This window comes from Salvelinus namaycush, chromosome 5, assembly GCF_016432855.1.
Source record: "Salvelinus namaycush isolate Seneca chromosome 5, SaNama_1.0, whole genome shotgun sequence".
In the NCBI taxonomy this organism is placed as follows: Eukaryota; Metazoa; Chordata; class Actinopteri; order Salmoniformes; family Salmonidae; genus Salvelinus; species Salvelinus namaycush.
The window spans coordinates 22,574,579-22,592,968 of NC_052311.1; positions in this window are offsets into that span (position 1 = coordinate 22,574,579).

An 18,390-nucleotide genomic window follows, 5' to 3' on the forward strand; every position below is an offset into this window, starting at 1 on the left:
TGGTTAAAATGTAATTTGACAGAAATTAGTATTTAAAGAGCCACTAAGTCATTACCATGCATGCACAGGAGAAGACGCATCCTCTACAAGAAATCATTAATAGAAAGATTTGATTTGACAGAGTATGACTTTTCATTCTTTCATTTCTCAATGAAGAAGAACAAAGTAAAGCAACTTTTGCCAATGAGGTTTCTTTATTACTTTCCCACAGAGGCAGACAAGGCATATATCAGTCATTGCTATCATGATTAGGGTACTTGGAATCCATCATGTAAATACCAAGATAATGTAGGAAGGAGAGTCTACATCACCTAGCAGTAGGCTAAACATGGGAAATTAGAGTGCTATACGCCACCTTATGGACACATATTGTATTAGTATGATCCAAGCCAATGCTTGGTAGGTGTTCTCACTGGCTTTGTTTCAAGAAAATAAATGCACATTAATTGTTGTTTTACATTTACAGGAAGGTACAGCATTTCCACCCTTTATTTAAAATATATATATATATTTTAATTCTGTGTGCTTGTTTCTCATCAACAACATCATAAAAACTGATTGGACATACAATTTAAATACAAAAGCCCAAAGTAACTTATCTACAAAAGTAAATCAAAATCACTTTCTTATGTAAAAGCATTTTATTGCTGTGTACGGTAGTTAGTGTGAGGAAAGTAAACAGCCCTGTAAAAGCTACGTGTCATTTGTTGTTTTCATATCTGATGAACAGTGACACGTAACAAACGGGATTCTTTAACCGTGATGGATTTGACATGAGATGAAACTGTTTGATTGTTTTCAGTTACGAGTCTGTGCCCATCCCAAAAAAAGCAATTTGAAGAGCCAGACTGCCTCGCCCTACTGTCTAATATGAGACTCTCTATATTTGGCTCAAGTCTGGCTGGAGTGCCGGTAATATTAGCTCCCACTTTATTGAGAGATCCATTAATCGTAGCCTTCTGCCGGTGACCCCTGACCTCCCAGACTGACCCTTTAACATCGTGTTACTGTCTGGCACAGATAACTTCTGTACCAGCCCCCTTGGTTCTCATGAGTGGCAGCAGTTCCCTTCGGAGCTAAATCATTAGACGGCTATGAAAATAGGACCAGGGGAGAACTTTATACAATCAAACACTGCCGTAATATACAGCTTCCCTGCTAATAACCATGGGTAGTGTTTCACTGGAGCGAAAATTTATCAGGACGTAAATGCAATCCTTTTTTTGCAGTTATGGTAATAATAATTGTCTAAAATTATGATAGGAATAACTACCCAAATAATACAAAATATGCTTATTCAATTGTTACTAGCTTTTTCATAGGTGTTCACGAGACATATTTATTTTAAAAGGGTCCAATGAGCTCGTTTTTATCTCAACATCAAATCATTTCTGGCTAACAATTAAGTACCTTACTGTGATTGTTAATAATAATTACTTCTTAGGAAAGAGCTATTTCTCAAGCAAGAATTTTACTAGGACTGTCTAAAGTGGTCAGAGTAGGGAGGGGTATACTGAAAAATAGCTGTTATTGGCAGAGAGGTTTGGAACTCTCGTTATTGGTCTACTTTCTAATTTACCGCCTGGTGATGTCACCACGCAGGCCAAAACTCCATCCCACCAAAACAGGCTGAAATTTCAGGCGGTCTTTTCAAAAAGCTCTTACACTAATGATCATTTTCACAATTTCATAGTATTATTCCAACTGCACAGTGTGGGAATATATATGAAACACAGGAAAATCACATTTCTGACTGCACTGGGCCTTTAATTTTACATTAGGTAATTTAGGTATAATTTTTCCAGCGCTTCAGAGACTAACTTCATCTGCCATAAAAGTACCAAACAGAAAAAAGACTTCAGTAACTTTATATAAGCCATAGATGGCTACAACAAACTGCACTCTGCCCGTTTTAGACAGCCAGGGCTTAACTAGGACGAGTGTTGAAAGCAAATACCTGATTGTATTAGTGTCTCCCTTTAAGCTGTTGTCACCTAGCTGACCGATTATGGGCAATTACCTGATCTGTCGGAATCCCAGCCGAATAGATTGAATTCGGATTGATTTCTGCCCAGGAAAGAGGAGGGAATTTAAAGGCTTTTTTAATTGGGTATTTGGTGTGTGCTGATCTGAACACCATGGCCTTCCCAGGGGATCCTTTATAGGGCAATAATGGCATTGGGCTGCAGTCTCGTCTGCTGACTCCCTCCCAAGGCCATAACCCTGCATTTGCTCTGAGTGCTTTTCTATTATGCATTGATAGTTGAGCATCAATCAATAAGTGGAACCAAAAACCCAGCGAAACCAACTTCTTAAGTGTAAAACTCCTCTTAATACCGGGCCTTTCAAACAACTTAACCTGGACGCTTTCTCTCTTCTGCTCCCTCAGCACTTTGAACACATTTACAGGTGCCTGGCGACAAGATGTTTTATTTAGCAGGCTGGGTCTACAGTATGTGTTGGGGGTGGAAATGTCCTGTGCTTGAGTCATAACTCAAACTGTTAGGGAATAAATATAACATGCGTATGATGAAAGAAAAAGCCCTATTTGATGAAAACCTGACCACCAGGTTCTCGGTAAGGGTCACAACTAGGTCTATTTCTTATTTTTGCGTTGAGAGCATGTGCAGCCATTTGTTTTTAGCCTACACAATTTTGTGTGACCTTTGTCGATTCCACATAATGGTCACACTGAAAAAACAATATATTTTGTAATTGTTGTTAGCAAATGATTGTATTTATATCTTTGTATTACCATGTTTTGCAATAACAGCTTTAATACAAAATTGTAAAATTATCATTCTAAACGCAGGACATATGAAGCCAAAAAATATTATTCTACAACAGTCACCTTTCATATTACCAGGCACTGCCATAGTTTACTACATGGGGAGGATTACGGGAAAGAAACTGTGGGAGAACTCAGTCTGTCCTATAGTATAGTATTTAACTCAGTCTAGAACTCAGACTGTCCTATAGTATTTATTAACTCAGTCGAGAGCTCAGTCTGTCCTATAGTACAGTATTTAACTCAGTCTAGAACTCAGTCTGTCCTATAGTATAGTATTTAACTCAGTCTAGAACTCAGACTGTCCTATAGTATTTATTAACTCAGTCTAGAACTCAGACTGTCCTATAGTATTTATTAACTCAGTCGAGAACTCAGTCTGTCCTATAGTACAGTATTTAACTCAGTCTAGAACTCAGACTGTCCTATAGTATAGTATTTAACTCAGTCTAGAACCCAGACTGTCCTATAGTATAGTATTTAACTCAGTCTAGAACTCAGACTGTCCTATAGAATAGTATTTAAGAGAAATACTGTAAGAGGGAGACGGTCACAGCTATGACTCGCCACATAATACACAAGCCCACGTCTAAATCTCCCATAAGCCCCGGTCCCCATCAGCCTGCCTATCACCACTAATGCACCTTTTCCTTTAGGACAAAGCCCAAGACGCCCAGTACGCCGTAAGGTTATCTGCGGCGAATTTCTCGGAATTGGCAAGTTCACCTTTCCCTGTGTTCAGATGATAGGAAGCGATAGTCAGAGGGATCGATTGCTGATTATTGTTGATATGTATAATGTATGTCTTGGTCCGACATATTCAACCAGTTCATCAAATAAATTCAAACCGACTGTGCCGTAAAAAACTTATGAAACAGGCGAAATAGTAATGTCCACTCTTATGTTGTTTTCTGGGGTTGGTGTTACCTGGGTAATGCGGTTTATTGGGTTTGCACCATGATCTGATCATCATTGCTTGGTAGCAGATTTATCCTTCAAGAAATGTCCACTATTTCCCTGGATTTAATTGCATACACACATAACCTCACATTGTTCAACCAAAAATAAACAATTTGGTGTTATTAAGGTCCCATTGCTAATAGTAAATTATGCATCATGGTTATCAACTGATGGTGTTGAGCTCATTCACTGGGCTCCACCTAAAGAGTGATTCTTATTGGAGTTAATTGCTACAGGCTTCAGAGGACTGTAGTAGTGAAAGCATCGTTGAGAACATTTGTTCTAATCAGTGAGAGTGAAACACCTTCTCAGATGGCCTTTAGTTTACCCCTACTGCATGTCTTAGAAGGCTGCCCAAGGAATCATCTAAGTCATCATTATTGCCAGAAGGTGGGCTTGTGCCTTAATGGTTACAGTGGGGCAAAAAAGTATTTAGTCAGCCACCAATTGTGCAAGTTCTCCCACTTAAAAAGATGAGAGAGGCCTGTACTTTTCATCATAGGTACACTTCAACTATGACAGACAAAATGAGGAAAAGAAATCCAGAAAATCACATTGTAGGATTTTTAATGAATTTATTTGCAAATTATGGTGGAAAATAAGTATTTGGTCAATAACAAAAGTTTATCTCAATACTTTGTTATATACCACAGGTGTCAAACTCATTCCACGGGGGGCCGAGTGTCTGCGGGTTTTCGCTCCTCCCTTGTACTTGATTGATGAATTAACATCACCAATTAGTTAGGAACTCCCCACACCTGGTTGTCTAGGGCTTTATTGAAAGGAAAAAACAAAAACCTGCAGACACTAGGCCCTCCGTGGAATGAGTTTGACACCCCTGTTATATACCCTTTGTTGGCAATGACAGAGGTCAAACGTTTTCTGTAAGTCTTCACAAGGTTTTCACACACTGTTGCTGGTATTTTGGCCCATTCCTCCATGCAGATCTCCTCTAGAGCAGTGATGTTTTGGGGCTGTTGCTGGGCAACACGGACTTTCAACTCCCTCCAAAGATTTTCTATGGGGTTGAGATCTGGAGACTGGCTAGGCCACTCCAGGACCTTGAAATGCTTCTTACGAATCCACTCCTTCGTTGCCCGGGCGGTGTGTTTGGGATCATTGTCATGCTGAAAGACCCAGCCACGTTTCATCTTCAATGCCCTTGCTGATGGAAGGAGGTTTTCACTCAAAATCTCACGATACATGGCCCCATTCATTCTTTCCTTTACACGGATCAGTCGTCCTGGTCCCTTTGCAGAAAAACAGCCCCAATGCATAATGTTTCCACCCCCATGCATCACAGTAGGTATGGTGTTCTTTGGATGCAACTCAGCATTCTTTGTCCTCCAAACACAACGAGTTGAGTTTTTACCAAAAAGTTATATTTTGGTTTCATCTGACCATATGACATTCTCCCAATCTTCTTCTGGATCATCCAAATACTCTCTAGCAAACTTCAGACGGGCCTGGACATGTACTGGCTTAAGCAGGGGGATACGTCTGGCACTGCAGGATTTGAGTCCCTGGCGGCGTAGTGTGTTACTGATGGTAGGCTTTGTTACTTTGGTCCCAGCTCTCTGCAGGTCATTCATTAGGTCCCCCCGTGTAGTTCTGGGATTTTTGCTCACCGTTCTTGTGATCATTTTGATCCCACGGGGTGAGATCTTGCGTGGAGCCCCAGATCGAGGGAGATTATCAGTGGTCTTGTATGTCTTCCATTTCCTAATAATTGCTCCCACAGTTGATTTCTTCAAACCAAGCTGCTTACCTATTGCAGATTCAGTCTTCCCAGCCTGGTGCAGGTCTACAATTTTGTTTCTGGTGTCCTTTGACAGCTCTTTGGTCTTGGCCATAGTGGAGTTTGGAGTGTGACTGTTTGAGGTTGTGGACAGGTGTCTTTTATACTGATAACAAGTTAAAACAGGTGCCATTAATACAGGTAACGAGTGGAGGACAGAGGAGCCTCTTAAAGAAGAAGTTACAGGTCTGTGAGAGCCAGAAATCTTCCTTGTTTGTAGGTGACCAAATACTTATTTTCCACCATAATTTGCAAATAAATTCATTAAAAATCCTACAATGTGATTTTCTGGATTTTTTTCCTCATTTTGTCTGTCATAGTTGAAGTGTACCTATGATGAAAATTACAGGCCTCTCTCATCTTTTTAAGTGGGAGAACTTGCACAATTGGTGGCTGACTAAATACTTTTTTGCCCCACTGTATGTACTCTTGTTCAAGGCATTCAAACTGTAACTTCCCTGATGTGGAGTCAGTTTTAACTCGTTTAACACCACTGCTACAGTATAAACATTCTTAGTGAACCCGCAGTGCGTTTTTCCTTAATCTGACAATGATTGAATTGGGGCAATGGTTCAGCTTGTGAGATATAGCACCATCACGCCCCAGTGGTCTGTTGAGAAATCACCCATCCACCTGTCGATCTACAGTATAGAAATGGGTGAAAATTACAGGATGAACAACCAACTGTCAAAAATATTAATAAAGAACAAACCTTCTTTTTTATGCATCAATGACCAACCAATACTTGAGGAAGTTGTATAATTATACCATCAATACAAAGTAACAAAAATGTCCCCCATCAACCCTGCTCCTGGAAAACCTAAGAAGTAGAGGGAGGTGCCCTGGTGAAGCAACAAGACCCTCCAATCTACTTTGGTTACACAAACTTTGTTTACAGCCTCAATACATCAGAGCCCTGAGCCCTCTCCACTCCGTCTACCATCTGCTCGTGAAGAATCTGTTTCACTCGATGAGCCAAGCCCAGCCTTTATTGGTCCTAATGGCACTATCAGCTGAGCCGCCAAACCCAATTACTGCTTAAAAAGGGAGGCCACCCCAGCTAATCATGGCCGCCTAACCTGATTTCCCTGTGATGAAGAGAGGGGATAAAGAGCAGTTAATGGAGGGAGAATGATCTCTCAAATACAAAAAACTCAATTCATTTCTCCAGGAGAGCAATCTGTCTGATTCAGCCTTAATGGAGTGGAGTTTCATTAGACACCAGGCCTTAGTAGTAACGCCGATGTCCCCTTATCAACCAAATGACAAGATTTTCCACATCAAACGGGCCCCACTCATAAGTGCCATGTTGGAAGGATAATATAGCATACATGAACTAGAATCATAGTCAATTCACCTAGATGTGATATTAAACATTTTGGGGGGGGGGATTTGTTGAATGTGGCAACAGTACCAACTGATATTCTGCAGAAGCTTAAAGCACTTCAAGTGGCTTACCCGATGTCATGTGACTGATCATTGCATCATACTTAGCATGCATTATGTCACTTTAGCATAGCTTTTTTTTGGTTGCCACATTTGTCAAATCACCCTAACAACCTGTTATCTCACCCTTTTAAACAGAATATCATTTGCTTGCTTATACAGGATTTGTATAGAGGCATTATGAAGGCTTTACTACATTGAAATTCAAAGTACTCATCATTCATCACTTATCAAGTGTTGCAACCTTGGCATGACCAGTGAACCATCTCAACTGGAGTCATGGACTGCTTATAACTAGGCCTAACTGACATCACTGCTCCTCACCTGAGGGAGAATTCAAGAATAATTGACATTGGCCACTCAACAGTATTTACCACACAGTACATTGTTCACTAGTTACAGTATACAAGGTCAGCAGCAGGTATGTTGTCCTGGACATCCGAGGGATACCAAGGGAGCATATTAGGTCCATGTGTAAAAATATGCCTTTTTATGGAAATTTGAGTTAAATGATGGGTTCCTGGAATTCAATCAAAGTGAGTATCCCATCCCTCACTGAGTCAGATGTTGAAAGACCTCAGGCTTTTCCCATGTTCTGTCTCTGACTATAACCTGTATACATTTCCTATCAATTTAATGTCTTTGTATGTCTTTCTGGGAATGAGTCATAAGGGCAGAGTACGACTGGCAATCTGTGCACATGGAAGGACGACACAGCAGCACACACACACACACACACACACACACACACACACACACACACACACACACACACACACACACACACACACACACACACACACAGACAGATATGATCCAGAGGGCACTGGTTGGCTAGGGCACAGGGCCACAGCCAGGGTCTGCAGACGGACATTAGGCCAAGCCCAAGTTAAAATCCTATTAGTTTGAGTTGGGAATCGGATTATCGTCGTCGAGAATCACTCGTCTGGCAACTAGGGTCTAATTTATGCCAATCAACGACAATTATTGAGGGGAAGGGAGCTCCTATTAGAGAACCTCATCCACTTAGTCTAATGAATGGGGAAGATTCAATCTCTGCTGTGGAGACGGAGCATTGGGGAGCTGCAGCTGGAGGCGATTGCTCCAGGCTGGAGAGCCAGTGCTGTTATTTATCAACAAGGGGGTGCTGTCAGGGCAAACATGAGCTGGGGAGAGGGCACTCTATGGTAGGGGCATTGCAGAGGCTAATGGCATATTTCTGTATTTCTCTGATAGAAATGTGTCACTCCCTAATCTATGGTCATCCATCAAAACAAATTAAAGATTATGAATTTGCTAACACATTTCATAAACTAGGGATAGTTTTCTGCCCAAATCATACATGTAATTTAATACATTGAGGGATTGGCTTCTAGGGCCATCTAATGATGTGACTCAGACACCAAATGCAGAATTACAGTTCACATTCACCAAAGGTAAAATTATAGGGTGTCAATGACTTTCTGTCACATCAGTTTCATTACATATTGAACACAGTAAATTGTTAGATTTTCTAAAAGGTAGATAGATATTTGTTATAAACTGTAGATGGGTATTGAAACAGAATGGTTAAAATGTAGTCATGTATTTATGTGTAAATACTGCCCTCTAGTCTCAGAGTTGCAAATAGTAGGCTTGAAGCTCTTCACACAAAACAAGCACAAAGGTCCAATAATGCATTCAGTATCAGAAGAAAATCAATGACCTAATATAGCAAAATAAATTGTCCCTTTCTGTAATGAATGGCAAATGATAAAATCATATTGGCAGACACACAATCATAGCCTGATCTCAGACAGGTTTGTGTTTTTGCCTACTCAATTGTCATAGTCAAACTAAATATGTTTGGAATAAAAATTCCATAAGGAGTTGGCAAGAGCTTACAAACAGACTTGGCACAAGCAAACACAATCCCTTCATCTTGCAAGGATGCCATATTGGCCACCCATTCAATTAGCCCTCAGCTGGAATCTATGAATGGAGATGAGCATCAGTGTTTCGTAGGTCAAACATTTTTCCATGCTACTAATATATATATATATATATATATATATATATATATATATATATATATATAATGTTTTTCCTCATGCTGATACTACTTAAATTCTAACGCAAATCCCAAGTGAGATATTTGAGAATATGGCCCAAAAATATGTAACGCCTGGCAAAAACGTTTAGTGCCCTAATTTGCATTCACCTTGGTTTCGGAATGTTTTGATACGACACACAAGAAATAACCTATCAGTGGCCTGCATCCTTTTAAATTTGAACTGCATTCATGCAGAATCTGCTGAGTGACTGACCCGCTAGCCGCACCTGACATTCAAGACAGCAGGTAACGTTAGGTGCTGTTTTTGAATTAGCTAGCTGGTTATCAGCTAGTATAAAATGACTATTTTGGAAATGTTTGTCAATAGGTACCTAGCTAAGTAACTATTTAGCTACAGTAGCTATATCCCCACGTGCAATAACTAGCTTCAGACAGTTCTACAAGATGTTAGCTAACTCGCTACATAGTTAACACACATTTTAGCTATCAGCAAATTTTATTTTGACGACGTGCTAGTTAGGTAGATACCGTTTGTAAACGCAGAGACGCAATCATTTAACTAACGTTAACTACATGACTAGCTACAGCATACGCCGCGTTTACCTAATGACTGCTGAGATCCGTCACGCGTAAATTCTAGTGATGTGCAGTTCGCGACTATTTTTGCTTAGTCATATAGAGGAAGGTCTAGCCATTACACGAGAGACCCTACTGCAGCCTATAGTCATCACGATTCGTTTTTTCTGAGTAACAAGTTAATTTTGTCCTTCGTTTGACCTGTTGGCCGCAATCACTTATGGAGCGAGATGCCTGCCAAAAGGTTGAACGTACATATCGTAACATGCTGACCAGACCGGACACGTCGCGAGCGTTGCAAAATAAATTTAGAAATCCATGTTATTCAATTATTGCACCCACACTGCTTGTGCGCGCCAAAGAGCGTCTGCGACACCAAGGGCTAAAATAGATGTCGTTCCTATTTCTGAGCAGATCGTGCTGCAAGTCCTGCCTCTCCCATCGCCTCATTGGTTTATAGAAGTAGGTATCCACGTGTCATCTCCTCATTGGTTTATAGAAGCAGGTACCCACGTGCCATCTCCTCATTGGTTATACCCACGTGGGTGATAGAAAGACAAACTGTTTTGCTGGTAGTCGTGGTAATCCAATGAAAGTTTAGATGCGATCACCATATAATTTAAACGATGAAAAAGTCTGGAAGGAGGAGAGATGACTAGAAACGATTCGGTTGTCCGTTTTATGTGTGGATTAATTGTCGGAGTAGAGATCCATGTGCATTTCAGGTAAAATAACAACTCAATGTTTATATCCCAGGACAAATTAGCTAGCAACAGCAAGCTAGCTAAATAGGACAAATTAACGTTAGCTAGCAAGTGCAAGCTAACTAGCTAAATTACCATACATGTTTAATGCTTTTCGACCTGTCCCCAAATTAATGTCATTGGTTCAGAGTTTGTTTTGATATTTTAACCTGCGTGTCGTGATCGCGTTTGGTGTGGGGGGGCAAAATACATTTATGCACGGAGGGGTTAATATGAATTTAAAACAATTTTACATGATTTATATGAAATCAGTCATGAACATATGGACATTGAAATTAACAAGGGAGAGGTTAAACGTAGGCCAACCGAATCGTTTCTAGTCATCTCTCCTCCTTCCAGGCTTTTACATCTTTGAATTTATATGGTGATTGGCATCTAAACTTTCATATTATTACCACGACAACCGGCAACAAAGTTCGTCTTTCAATCACCCACGTGGGAATAACCAATTAGGAGATTGCACGTGGGTACCTGCTTCTATAACCCAATGAGGAGATGGGAGAGGCAGGACTTTCAGCGCGATCTGTGTCAGAAATAGGAATGACTTCTATTTTAGCCCTTGGCGTCGCAGACGCTCATTGGCGCGCGCAAGCAGTGTGGGTGCAATAATTGAGTAACATGGATTTCTAAATTTATTTTGCAACGCTCGCTTACGCGACGTGTCCGGTCTGGTCAGCATGTAAGAAATCCATACATAAATTGTTAGGGGTCAAAAGAAAAGCCATGTGTGAAATGTAAATGTTAATTTAGATCTGTAAACATACTATTGTTTACGTCTATTAATGAGTATTTACACATTTAATTCTTACCTTGTCTCCCTTAACTTGGTTACATATGTTTTTTTATAAATGCAAACTTTTCTCAGTAATGTGGCATCTGCAAAGGACATGAACGAATGTAGCTAATCGAAGTTAGCTAGTCAATCAACTCTAGCCCAGATGTTAGTTGCTTTGCAGCTTCCGGCTTTTCATTTCCAAAATAGCTTGTTTTAGAACTGCATTCAATAACGATGTTACACCGGTAGGTGGCATAGTATAAGCTTGGGCCATCAGTAAATTACTTGGGCCATCAGTAAATTACTTATGTGAGAGTGATAAAGTAAATATGATTTAACATAGGTCAATTCTGCTCAAAATATGCCATGCTGTTGTGTTTATTGGCCCTGTAATTGCATAATACATTTTTATAGCAGCGTGGGGCTACTGTGGTGATCATGTAACCTAATGAATCACACTTTTTCCAGTATTTGGGAGTACGGATGGTAGGCCTTATATTAGGCATTTTGACTGTTGTATTAGTGAATTCCACTCTGTATGTAGGCTTGTTATAGCCATTTGCGTTGCACAACCGCATCACGCAGAGGCTAAATCCATATCAATAAATTAGACAAAACAAAATATTGATTAAGTCTTGGCTATAACCTGTCCTGAGCAAAATAGCCAAGGGGTCAGAAATGGACAAGGCTATCTATAGCCTATTCTTATTGCTAGATCTGTTTTCCGTATCAGCCACTGCACGTTCTTCAACTATTTTTGTTTAACATTTATTTAGAGGCTATATTTAGAGGCCTGTGAGCTAGGTTCTCATTTAAAGGGAGCCCTATAATGAAAACAGCTTTACAACACAAATAGAGTTGTAAAATTATTCAGTGAGTTACCAGTACCCTAAATTACAATGCCTACAAGTTGAAGGCCTATTTTTTATTTTTTTGGATAGGCCTAATTAAACATTTAATTATTAAAGTGATAGGCTAAAGAACTTTGTAGAATTGAGCATTTTGAATACACACATGGATTATAATAAACAAATGGATAAGACTGTTCTATACTCTTTGATTTAGTTTATTTTGCAACTCAGACAAATGACTGAATAGATGATATACTGACTGAATAGATGACATACTGACTGAACTGAATGAAGGATGAATTAAATGTTCAAATATGTTGGAATGATGAGTTGCACGTATCATGCTTGCTCTGCACTTTATTTGGCTAGTAGGTAAATAGGCCTACATTAGGGTATAATGACTATGGCTGCATGCCTCCAGAAGGACATCTTCTGTGGCTGAGGGGTGCTTTTCCGAAGGCGCGTGGTGCTGCATGGAGATCACAAGCTCTTAAGCTGGGCAGCAGTGTCGCGATGGAGGGAATAACCTATATGGAGACTACCTAAGCCCACAGCAACAGAGTTATTGTAAAGTGTGGGAATAAGCTTATGCCAGACTTAGCCTACGTTTAACCTCTCCCTTGTTCATTTCAGTGTCCGTATGTTCATGACTGATTTCATATAATTAATGTAAAATTGTTTTAAATTCATATTAACCCCTCTTACACAATATGCTTTGGCAAGATTTTGAGTGATGAAATATACACTGCTCAAAAAAATAAAGGGAACACTTAAACAACACAATGTAACTCCAAGTCAATCACACTTCTGTGAAATCAAACTGTCCACTTAGGAAGCAACACTGATTGACAATAAATTTCACATGCTGTTGTGCAAATGGAATAGACAAAAGGTGGAAATTATAGGCAATTAGCAAGACACCCCCAAAAAAGGAGTGATTCTGCAGGTGGTGACCACAGACCACTTCTCAGTTCCTATGCTTCCTGGCTGATGTTTTGGTCACTTTTGAATGCTGGCGGTGCTCTCACTCTAGTGGTAGCATGAGACGGAGTCTACAACCCACACAAGTGGCTCAGGTAGTGCAGTTCATCCAGGATGGCACATCAATGCGAGCTGTGGCAAAAAGGTTTGCTGTGTCTGTCAGCGTAGTGTCCAGAGCATGGAGGCGCTACCAGGAGACAGGCCAGTACATCAGGAGACGTGGAGGAGGCCGTAGGAGGGCAACAACCCAGCAGCAGGACCGCTACCTCCGCCTTTGTGCAAGGAGGTGCACTGCCAGCGCCCTGCAAAATGACCTCCAGCAGGCCACAAATGTGCATGTGTCTGCTCAAACGGTCAGAAACAGACTCCATGAGGGTGGTATGAGGGCCCGACGTCCACAGGTGGGGGTTGTGCTTACAGCCCAACACCGTGCAGGACGTTTGGCATTTGCCAGAGAACACCAAGATTGGCAAATTCGCCACTGGCGCCCTGTGCTCTTCACAGATGAAAGCAGGTTCACACTGAGCACATGAGCACATTTGACAGACGTGACAGAGTCTGGAGACGCCGTGGAGAACGTTCTGCTGCCTGCAACATCCTCCAGCATGACCGGTTTGGCGATGGGTCAGTCATGGTGTGGGGTGGCATTTCTTTGTGGGGCCGCACAGCCCTCCATGTGCTCGCCAGAGGTAGCCTGACTGCCATTAGGTACCGAGATGAGATCCTCAGACCCCTTGTGAGACCATATGCTGACACATGCACATTTGTGGCCTGCTGGAGGTCATTTTGCAGGGCGCTGGCAGTGCACCTCCTTGCACAAAGGCGGAGGTAGCGGTCCTGCTGCTGGGTTGTTGCCCTCCTACGGCCTCCTCCACGTCTCCTGATGTACTGGCCTGTCTCCTGGTAGCGCCTCCATGCTCTGGACACTACGCTGACAGACACAGCAAACCTTTTTGCCACAGCTCGCATTGATGTGCCATCCTGGATGAACTGCACTACCTGAGCCACTTGTGTGGGTTGTAGACTCCGTCTCATGCTACCACTAGAGTGAGAGCACCGCCAGCATTCAAAAGTGACCAAAACATCAGCCAGGAAGCATAGGAACTGAGAAGTGGTCTGTGGTCACCACCTGCAGAATCACTCCTTTTTTGGGGGTGTCTTGCTAATTGCCTATAATTTCCACCTTTTGTCTATTCCATTTGCACAACAGCATGTGAAATTTATTGTCAATCAGTGTTGCTTCCTAAGTGGACAGTTTGATTTCACAGAAGTGTGATTGACTTGGAGTTACATTGTGTTGTTTAAGTGTTCCCTTTATTTTTTTGAGCAGTGTATATCAAAATAGTCGATTAAAAAATATATTTTGAGTGGCGAAGACTCCAGTGGTCATACGTAATTCATATATTCATCAATTATTGTTCTATGTTTCATTATTCCTGGTAGATACTACTGGTTATGATTCATTATTCCTGGTAGATACTACTGGTTTTGATTGCAGATGGAGCCCAGAGAATGGGATGGTGCAATATTGAATGAGTCATATTTTGATATGGTGGATGCATGGGGATGTCTACGTCACCCAGAGATATGCCCATGCTGTAGAGATACACCTAGCGGACTGAAACTTCACTGTTTTAGGCATACAGCTAATGCTGTCTAGACTTGCGCTGGCAAACAAATCCATTGCATTAGCTACCTAAATGTGAAGTAAACTCAACTGAGGAGTAATAGAGAATGGAGACTTTTAACTTGAAAATGTGCAGGATACCTCTTTCCGGTTTCCCTGACTTCAGTTTTTTTTATACTGTGTTATGCTTTAGTGATGGGCGTTCCGGCTCTTTTCAGTGAGCCGGCTCCTTTGGCTCCCAAACGGCTCTTTAAAAAAAATATGTTTTGTATTTTTTCAAGTCAAACAGTTTGCGATAGTTTGACTATGATTGGTGTTAAAACAATTCTAATTAAATTATTACATGAAATCATACTCTACCTTAACCACAATGTATTTAAAAATGTATTGGTTTGTTATGAAAAAGAATGCTATTAAACATTTGCATTTAAAGTATAACTTTTTTTATGTATATCAACAAAATGCATATACATCTAACCATTCAAAATGAATACAATCTGAACAGCATAATAGAATATTGCACCATATCAAAGAAAAATAAATAACAATGTGTAAAACTGCAGCATCCCACTTAAAACATTAAACTGGTCCCTCTTCTCTCTTTTCTTTATTGCCATGTTATAACCAGCAGCACACAGCAATGCTGACCATGTTTTGCTTTTATGAGAGATTTGCATTCAGAAATGCAAGCTGCCTCACTTTCGAGGGGCTGATGTGGTTTCTTCTCTCAGTAATTATTTGTCCTGTTTTCGAGAAGACCCTCTCAGAGGGAACGGATGTGGCCACTGCAGAGTCTCCCTGTCCTGACATTAGTAAGTCGTGGGTAGACGGAGGCCTTGTTCTTCCACCAGATCAGAGGATCTGCAGATCTTTGGAGGAGGGGCTCCTCCTATTAGGATCGGACCTCCATTATGGCATCTGCTGAGGGATTCCTTCGTGCTGCATCCCCGGTTGCTCTCTTGTCAAACAGCAGACGTTTGTGGCACTACTGCTGGTGCTTCTACTCCATCTGATCCCTCTTCTTCCTGTTGCCCTGGTGCCTGAGCCAGCTGACTGCTGGGGCTGTCCCTCCCTGCTGCCGAGGTTATTCTTTGAAGAGCCTCATCAATCGCTCTGGCATCACTGAAGGCAAAATTCTTAAACCTGTGGTCAAGTGCAGCGGTTTCTGATAGCACATGATTATATTTCATTCTGTGGAACTTTCTGTACATTGATGAACATAGGGTGTCCATCAACTCTGTCACATGTCCTGTGGTTACTTTGCTTCTCTCTGGCGGTTGGCTGTGATTCGCTGCAGACCCTTACACAGGAGTATCATTTTTGAGGCTGTCACATAGCTGAAAAGAGAGAACAGTAACTTATTAGTTCAGGTTCATGTTTTGTCTACTGATACTACATTTTCATCTACTCCTCATTTACCGGTACATATATAATACAGGATTAAATAATGATGTAGTAATAACTGCTTACCGTACCTCTCTCCACTGATCTCCACAGTGACCTGCTCAAAGGGTTCCAGGACTCTGCACACCTCCTCCACCACCTCCCATTCCTCTTGGGTCAGAGCATCAACAGGTGCATTGACAATTGCTAGGGTAGAGATGATGGCATCCTTTGACTCAAGAAACCGCTTCAACATATATAAAATGTTCAATTCCATCTTGTATTGCAGTCTTGTTTAGGCCCATCTGGCGTTGTGTAGACTTTAGTTTTTCAGCACCTACTGTGCTCCTGTGGAAGTATTCCACAGCTGCTTTCACAGCTGCTTTCACTTTGTCCAGCTAGACATCGAAAAATCTTCAATGAAGTGACATGTAACCAACATGTAAGTAAGTAGTAGTTACCCTTGATGTCCAACAGTCTGTGGTAAGGCAAACTGCAGTAGCTTTTTTGACTCTTTCCCGCACTGAAGCATGTGTGCCTCGTACAGTTGTGGAATAAGTGATTTTGAAAAGATTTTCCTGCTTGGAATTGTGTACATTGGATTTAGTCTATTGCTATAATTTCTAAAACCTCTATCCTTCACGATCGAAAATGGCTGGAAATCGTTGGCAATCATTTTTAGCCAATTCAATATCAATTTGGCCTTGTTTTGCTACAGACAGACTTTGGCATAAACTGGTCCATAGAAGACTGCGTTGCTGTGGGTCGCGGAGTAGGCCTACTTGACTGAGTGGATACATCTCACTAGCAGGCCCGCTAGTTTCTCGAAGCTCCGCTACAGCTAGCTTCACAGTTGGGTGCACAGTTCGCATATGCCGGTGTAGGTTGTGCGTAGAACAGGCTTTATATGAGTTTTTGTTTTGGCAAATTCTACACTGCTCTAACATTGACTACATTATTAAAATGCATCCAAATGCTACTGTGCTTCCAACTCATTTTCCAGCTGTTGTTTTCACAGCTGTCCTTCCTCTCTTTTCGGCTGCTAAGTGTGTGACTGTGAGTGAGTTGGCTCGGCCCTCCCTCACGCATCTTTGGTTCATTGGTTGACACTGCGTGTCTGATTGACAGGAACAATAGGTGAGGCTGTTAGTCTGAGCAGACAGTCAGAATGAATGTGTGTGCGCTTGAGCATGTAGGCCTATTTTATTTATTTTTTCGTTCTTTGAATTAGTTAATTCTATTAATTTCAATCTAATTTTTTTTATAGATTTGTCTCTTCTGATATGCGAGCCGACTCCTTCGCGAACGACCCATCACTCCTCACTTGCCGTATGGTGTACTTTTTTGTTGTTGTTTTGTTGGTGAGATGAAACTGCCAAAACTCTGAAAGGTATTATAGTACGTCATTGGTTCCTTCATGAACACCCCCCCTCTCAAGCATCCCATTGCCCCTTTGAGTCAAAAGGGAAATAAAACTATTTTGAGTTGTTTCACTCCCGACTGCCTCACCATCATTAACAGAACTGCGGGTAAACAGTGCCCAAAAGACACTGTCTACCGGTCGCCTCCCACTAGTACAGCAGGCGGGAGGCTGGAGCGACACCGTGTGCTAACTAGCTAGCTAGCTACACTGTGCGATAGCTTGCTAGTTAGCTAGCTAGCACACCGTGTCGCCCAAGCCTGCTGTGTACTGGAGAAAACCATGCCCGACAGGGCAGCAGCAAAGGACACTGTCTACTGGTGTTGCCCCCGCCTACCACTAACTACTCAGGCGCACAGTAGGCGGGGGGCCAACGCTGTGTGCTAGTTAGATAGCTAGCACACGGTGTGGCTCCCGCCTGCTGTATACTGGAGGCCTCCTTAGGACTAGCTGGCACACACTGTCCTTCGCTCGCACCTGCTGAACATCTGCCCTCGCCGTTATTAACAGAACTGCAGGGAAACAGTGCCAGACAGGCTGGGGGCGATGGACACTACCGGTGTGTAATAGATCAGGCAGCAATAACAGCATGGAGAAGGAAAAAGACATGTTTGCACAATTAAATCATTATTGAATGGTGTGATGGAGACTAGAGGTCGACCGATTAATCGAAATGGCCGATTAATTAGGGCCGATTTCAAGTTTTCATAACAATCGGTAATCGGCATTGTTGGACACCGATCATGGCCGATTACATTGCACTCCACGAGGAGACAGGCTGACTACCTGTTATGCGAGTGCAGCAAGGAGCCAAGGTAAGGTGCTAGCTAGCATTAAACGTATCTTATAAAAACAATCTTAACATAATCACTAGTTAACTACACATGGTTGATGATATTACTAGTTTATCTAGCTTGTCCTGCGTTGCATATAATCGATGCGGTGCCTGTTAATTTATCATTGAATCA